We start from the raw sequence: 7,489 nt of genomic DNA, 5'->3' as shown, positions 1-7,489 counted from the left end.
CACTGAGGTAAATGTCTGCTTGGGGGTGACCCTGCAGGGAAAGGGCACCAGGGACACAGAGCCATCCTTTCCTTKCATCCTTATGGTAAAACCACATTGATGGGGTGGGATGGAGCAGGAAAAAAACAAGGAGCAGCAGCTGATTTCTCTGAACCTCCTCACACAGACCCAGGACTGCACAGAATGAGAAAATGGCCTTAATTTACCTTCCTCCACTTCGCAAAAGGAAGCTGAGACATTTCAAAGCAGCTGACAAAAAAATCTTTGAGSCTTCTTATTTTCCTCATTAATCCCTGACCAGTCTCAGCAGCCTCTTAAATCAGCTTTCAGATATAAGCTCTTCCAAGTAATTAGTAACAAAAATCAGAGTTTACAAACCCATTAATGGAGCAATGGATCCCCTTCCACTGCTCTACTCCCAACCCCAAGCCCATGGATGTCCTTTTTGGYCAGCAATAACACAAACAATCCCGTGCATGGATCAGGACATCACAGAAAATTTGTGTGCTTTTTTTCAGATGCTCGGGCCGTAATGAGGCATTAATGAGCTGCTAAATTCAGCGCAGGAGCCAAGMAGCAGCACAGCTCTCCAAAATCCRGAGCCATGCAGCATCTGCTCACCTGGCACTACCCACAGAGAGATTCTCCCTGCGATCCTCAGCACACCATCGGACCAATTGCTTTAAAACGAGCAGAGATGGCAGATTTTAGCAATGAATTGGGGCWGTCCCTCCCCTCTCGGTGTCCCTTGGCACAGTTCAGGGTGGCATTAGCCCAGGATGGGGCACAGAGCCTGCCCTGCCATGTGTTACACATCAGCATCTCGGGCTCTCCTCTGACCCAAGCAAAGCTCTCAACTCCCTCTCTCTCTCTCTCTCTCTCTCCCTGCCAAGCTCTTGATAACTTTTTGGAAAAAGAGTGTTGCTAAGAATTAAAGCTTTAAATAACGAGTGACGAGTCCCCCAACAGTCCAAAGAGAACATGAGCTGCTGTAGCCAACTCTGCTCCAGCAGCAGCTGCCATGGACCAAGATGTAAAACACACAAAGCACAGAGAACAGGACCAATTTCAGTCTAAAATCCTGAGAAATTGGTTTAAAATGCTTTTTATAGCTTACAGGTTATGTTTTCATGTCAACAGTATATTTGGGAGAAAGCGTTTTTCTTGGAATTACCCCTGAATTTTTTGTCTCATTTTGCAGAGGTGATGAGCAGTCCTTGGCATAAATGAATTTTGCTCATCCCCCTGTGTCCTGGCACCACTGTAGGAGTGTTTATGGTCTGGGCACATTTCCTCCAACACAGCCACCCAACAGCCTATTAAAATGATAAAATAATAATAAAACAATAAAATTATTAATATTTMAATTAAGGTTAATATTTAAATTAAATCCTTTAAACACTGGATTTAAAACTACCCTCAGTTCTAAATGAGAATATTTGATTCAGTGTCATGAAGTAAATATTTGCATAAAGAGACATACAGATAAGTGTGCCTCACATGATAAACTGACAAACCAGCATGGTTAATCCAGAAATTTTTATGACTGCAACATTTCCAAAATTAAGTAAGATATTCWTTAAAATGCACCATGCAAAGTAATTTATATTAACGAGATTCCCATTCTTTCTCCTCCATTCTTAGAGGGTGCAGGGCCACTTCTTTGCTRTAAAGATCATCTTGGGTAGAGATGGTATTTTACTATTTCAGTCTATTTAATATTAATTGACATGCTCAGGGATATTGCATTAAACCCTAATTTGACCAAAAGGACTTAGCACAATCCTCCTTTGATGTACAGTCTTACCAAGATAAATTCAGAAATCCTTCTTTTAAATGGAAATACTAAATCAGGCTAGTTAAAATACCAGCTATTTGTTACTAAATCTTACTAAAACTTTAACTTTGTACTCAAATGATCCCTGTCAGCMTTTATATTCCCTCTTCAGGCACACAGAATTCCTGTTGACGTCATCTATGTCTGTGCAAAACTGTGAGATTAACTAATATTAACCTCCTTGGTTATTTTTGYATACAGAGGGAAATAAAGTTGAAATAAATCCATTTCATGGAATCATATCCTGTAATTTCCCCTCGATGGGCTGCAACTGAACGAAACATCTGGACTCACAAACAGTATGGTCCCCATAGGTACAGCTCTGCTGCATTTCATTGTTTTCCTGGCGGTCCCCCCTTGCTGCTCGTGTTTCTGCCTCAACGAGGTGTCCAAAAGAGAGTTAAAAATAAGGCACAACACAAGCAGGTGCCCAATTCTCACTGMCAGAGTGCTGGGAATGCACCAGGATCCTGCCCAGGGGTGCAGCACCTCGGAGGGAGCCACAGGGAGGGGATGGAGAGGTGACACTGAGCATGGCCCTCCCTGGCAGCTGGGGCTTGGAAATGCAAATAGGAAATGGAAATAGGAAATGGAAATTGGAAATTTTTACAAAAATGCAAGTGTTCCTGCCAGCCTGCTAACATCAGAAAGCCTGGCTACTCCCACCCTCCCAAAAGATGGGCAGAAGCTGTGCTAAGGAGGCCATGGAAGACTGGTTTTGGAAAAAAAAAAACCTGCAACAACAAACTGCTCATTGTTTTAAACAGCATTTTGATTGTAGAGTTTCATTCTTCTGCATTTAGCTGCACTTTGTCTAACTGTGCTTCAGATGGCTTCTACCCAAAGCCAGATTTTAGATTTAATTAATATGATTAATCCCAGCTTCAGGATTGCATGGCAGCCCTGTGAAGTTACAYCCATGAAACTGCAGTGATCACTCTCCTGACTGGACTGATGTGATTTAAAGATCACTGCCATTTGCACTGAAGGATAAGGGTTCATTCCATCAGAACAAAACCCCAATAACTGATCAATTCCAGCATATCACCAATAGAAAATAAAATAACCCAAAAAACTGATCAATTCCAGCATATCACCAATAGAAAATAACCTCAATAACTGATCAATTCCAGCATATCACCAACAGAAAACAAAATAACCTCAATAACTGATCAATTCCAGCATATCACAACAGAAAACAAAATAACCTCGATAACTGATCAATTCCAGCATACCACCAATAAAAAACAACCCCAATAATTGATCAATTCCAGCATAACACCAATGAAAAATAACCCCAATAATTGATCAATTCCAGCATATCACCAATAAAAAACAACCCAAATAACTGATTAATTCCAGAATTTCGCCAATAAAAAACAAAATAACCCAAATAACTGGTGAACTCCAKCATAACATCAATAGAAAACAACCCMAATAACTGATCARTTCCAGCACGTCACCAATAGAAAATAACCCCAATAACTGATYAATTCCAGCATMWCAYCAATAGAAAACAMCCCAAATAACTGATCAATCCCAGCATAACACAAAAAGAAAACCCAATCCTGGACAGGCCCCTGCCTGCAGCAGCGTCACTGTGACATTTTGTGGCACATGCCAACATGAAACACTGTCCCCAACACAGGCCTGCTGCTGTGCCCAAGGCCAGATGATTCAGCTGCCTTAAACACTGAATTATAAATAGCCCAGCAATACAATATAGGTGCCTTTGTGGCCTGCAACATTAGCCATGAGAGGTGCAGCACAGCCCAGCCCCGATAAAACCCCAGCACCAGCCTGGCACGGGCAGCAGATGGATAAGGGAGCACAGACAGCTCTGAGTGACCCCACACAGCCCAGCACAAACCCTTCTGGCAAGGTCCATCTAAAATTACAGCCCCTAAAACATCAGGATGGCAGCAGGGAAGCCTCATCTCTGGTTTACTCTGCCTCAAGGGCTGGAATTTCATAATCTGATGCTGAAGCAGGTACCTGTCTGTGTTATTTAACTGGAACTGAAATTTATATAAAATGATTTCTAAGCAAGGCTTTATATTAAATTTTAACTACTCTTCACTTTAATGACTATATATCAAAGCCAATGTGATTAAATATGTGATTCTTCTTTCAAAGAATCACATATTTAATCTTTACTATAAAATCCACTCAGCAGTTCATGCACCCAAAGCCCTCAGAGTCACAGGAGCAGGGTTGGATCTCACACTTGTTTTCTTGATTGCACTATTTCACCCCACACATCCAGATAAAGCTCCCTTCTGATAAAGAGCAAGGCCATACACAGTTTTYCCAAGGATCATTATTAACATCAGGCTTAATTTTTCATCCCAGACACATTACTTCAGTTCCAGAGGTTTAATAACCACAGGGGAAGAAAATTAAAATACATCTACACACACTGGACRATTCTGTCAACCAAAGGACTCTGTTCACAGAATCAGAGCAGATCATGATTATGAGAAGACAATCAATAATTGTGAGTGATCTGAGCAATATAAATCAAGTTTAGGACACATGAAGAGTGCTCCCAAGTTGTACAATGAAGAATTGCATTTTCATGAACACAATCTTTAGGGGACCCTTTCACACACAGAGCACATCTATGTTGTGTCTTACAAAACTTCATGTCCAGGGCTGAGACAAAGTTGTCAGGAAAAACTCAGGAGGTCAGGGATTGCCTGAGCACACACCCAGTGATGAGGAAATGCTCTCAGACACCAAAATATCACTCAGGGTCCTGCAGAGCTCACRGCAGCTGAACGTGTTGGGACTGGAGCAGGAATCTCTCTTTGCCATCTGGGACACGTTCAGCTTTTGTTGTGACCTTTTTTGCTTTTTAAGTTCCTCTTTGCAATGCCCTTGTGAGGATTTAGGTCAAAGCCAAGTTCCTGAGGATTTTTCTGGCACTGAACATTTGGGTCTGTTCTGCTCATGTTTCATTCTCTTTGTCACGTGAACATTTGGGATATGATTCATGTTGCCCTGACTTGAACAAGCCCTGTCTTTTTTACCTCCATTGCAAATTAAAGATCCATTTATTCAGTCAACTCCATTTAAACTCCATTATTTTAATTTTAAATGAAAGTTCCCATTATTACAAACTGTCCAGAATTGCCATGGCGAAGATTTCCCTATAACTGATCACACTACATCTGATCTGATAATATTAATTAGGCYATACTGGAAACCTGACATTTATTTCAAAGAGCTGCTCTACCAGAGGAACTGTCCTAACTCCAACAAGTGAGAAGTCGGGACATTTCTTGAGAAAAAAATCATTTCGATATTCTGATTTCTCTTTGCATCAGGAATTATTTCAGTATTCTGATTTCTCTTTGCTMTTTAGCCCTGACTAAGGAAAGAACTGAACTTTTTACAGATAAAATATATCCCTACCAGAGCTCCACGTATGGCAACACATCTGGAGAAGCAGCAGTGGATAGCCAGGTTGTCACTGAGTGTTCATATTCTCCTCTCTCATCCACATCCTCAGCCAGGTGAAAATGCCCAGGATTTGTTGCCCTGTGTTTTTTTAACTCCACTCCTGACACGTGAACATGTCTAAAATTCCTCAGGATCTGTCGGGACAAACGCAGATCCGAGCAAGGAATTACAACAGAAACACACACTAAAAGAAGAACAGGTCTGGGGSTTTGTTGGGTTTGTTTTCTCTGCCATTAGGCAATATTTTCACAGTCTGGTCCCAGGAGGAAGCGGGAGCTCCCTGTTTCCAGCTCAGGAGCTCAGAGCCGTGTGCCAGGGAGCAGCTGCCAAACAGCCCGGGCTGTGTTTAGCAATTGCAGTGACAGACACTGCTCCTGCCAGCCACAGAGAGGAGGAGCATTTGCCACCAGGCTCTGTTTCCTGGCAGCTTTTGCTGCCAAGTGATTTCAGCCCAGACCTGCACAGCTCCTGGTTCCCACCGCCTGTACAGGAGCAGCTGCACACAAATAAATCCCCTGCAGGATCTGAAACTGTGAGAGCAAGGCTGCACCTCCAGYAGAACAGGGAAACAGCCAAGAGAGGGCAAAAACAACCTGCTCTGAACAGGTTTGCTCTGCAGGAGCCACAATTTCTTCAGTGACTTCTCATGAACTGACTTTACCAGCAGCAATGCTGCTAAAGAATCCCCTCAGGTATCCCCCACATTTCTGTGGGCACGGTGAAGAAAATGGCAGAGTCTCATTGTGAGTCCAGTTTTGCAAGATGGACAAACAAATTCCCCCCTTTTTCACAGACAAATATYCTTTTCCCCACACAAACAATAGTATTTTGCTTTATATCACTTGTTAGCAAACTGGGAGAGGATCTGAAACCAMCTACAAGCAAATGCATTGAAAATTACTCACTTTAACTTGTCCTCTGAATGTTCCAAAAGAGAAAAACTGGCATTGATTTTGTCCATAACAGGAGTCTTCCATTTCTCATTGAATATTTSTAGTCAGAAGATGAACCTCTGCCATCATATCAACACCATCTATGCCTTCTCCAATGTGAAGATAAAGTGGGCTGCCTGTGAAAAACAGAAACCTTTTTATTCAGGGTGCACACAGCATCTTTATTATTGCMTTTATCTTTATCTGATCAAGTGCACACCTTTTGTTTAAGCAATCACCAAGTCTGGGGACATGCCCAGGGGTCAGCATCTGACCCCAAAGGAGATCAGCCCTTCCCCTGGCTGCTGCAAAGCAATGCTGCCTCTGRTCAAACTTTCAAACCCCAAAATATCAGAGCCTTCAGCTCTCATATGTGCCCTTGTGTTTATGGGACGAAAATTTGTTATAAAGAAAGTAAATGTAGAATGCAAAAGAAAAGACAATGAGAATATTTACCACAAATGAGTATTCTGTTAAAAATATTCCACACCATCAGTTTTCAGTTGATTACTTCAGGGAAAGGGAGGAGGTTCAACTCTTCAGCCTGATACACAGTATATCCTGTACTGGCAATGACCATCCTGCCACAGGTAACCAACTTGTAACCTCTGATGAAGAATTACTCTTTTGGACACTTCCACTTTAAATCCATTWTGAGACACCCCTGAAAAATGAAGCAATCAATTGGTTTTGCAGTTGCACATGGCAGAATCATGTAAAGAGATGAAGAGTATACTGATTTAATTTTGATTTAGATAACCCTGTGCATGATAGAAGTGCTCTAGCCATTAAAAAATGTCAGTGCCATCTCTTTGTAGAAGCTAAAACRTGACTTTGAGTGAGTTCTGCTGTGAGTTTGGTCAACACCCAAGTGAGCCAAAGGCTATGGTGTGATTATCACTGCTCTGTTCCCATTCACAGGAGCCAGAAAAAGCAGAGCAAAGCAACAGAAGACAAGCAATTTTCAGGGAAGACTGAACCTTTTATCCATCCTCTGAAAGCAGTAACAGTAAAACGGGCACCGACGTGTGTGAGGGAATCTCTTTGGGCTGTGGCTAACTGTGTTGTGCCACTCCCGCTTATCTTCTGCTGTGGAAAGCTCATTCCCCTCCGAGGATCCCCACCAGCGCCCAGGGCTGCCTGAGGACAMCGGGAAGGAGCAAATCGGGGTCATTCCGAGCCCTCCACCCGCAAAGATCTCGGGCAGGAGGGAGCACTCAGCGTGGCACAACTCCCCTCCCTCTGGCACGGGCTG

The 7,489-nt window shown here is 42.6% G+C and overlaps 1 protein-coding gene across 1 annotated transcript in view; it reads right to left on the bottom strand.

Annotated features, from left to right (window-relative positions):
- The window catches only part of CEMIP (cell migration inducing hyaluronidase 1), a 93,880-nt gene that overhangs the window by 84,446 nt on the left and 1,945 nt on the right, over positions 1 to 7,489 (bottom strand). The window contains exons 2-4 of the mRNA XM_057365860.1: positions 6,691 to 6,898; positions 6,208 to 6,371; positions 5,255 to 5,436 (exon numbers count right to left, since the gene is read on the bottom strand). The gene's annotated coding sequence lies outside the window, so the exon portion shown is untranslated. The remainder of the gene's footprint in view (positions 1 to 5,254; positions 5,437 to 6,207; positions 6,372 to 6,690; positions 6,899 to 7,489) is intronic.

The sequence above is a fragment of the Malurus melanocephalus genome, unplaced genomic scaffold (assembly GCF_030028575.1).
Source record: "Malurus melanocephalus ecotype Western Australia unplaced genomic scaffold, MMel_1.1 scaffold_58, whole genome shotgun sequence".
Taxonomy (NCBI): domain Eukaryota; kingdom Metazoa; phylum Chordata; class Aves; order Passeriformes; family Maluridae; genus Malurus; species Malurus melanocephalus.
Note: the sequence above shows the minus strand (reverse complement) of the source record. Positions and strands in the feature narration are given on the sequence as shown.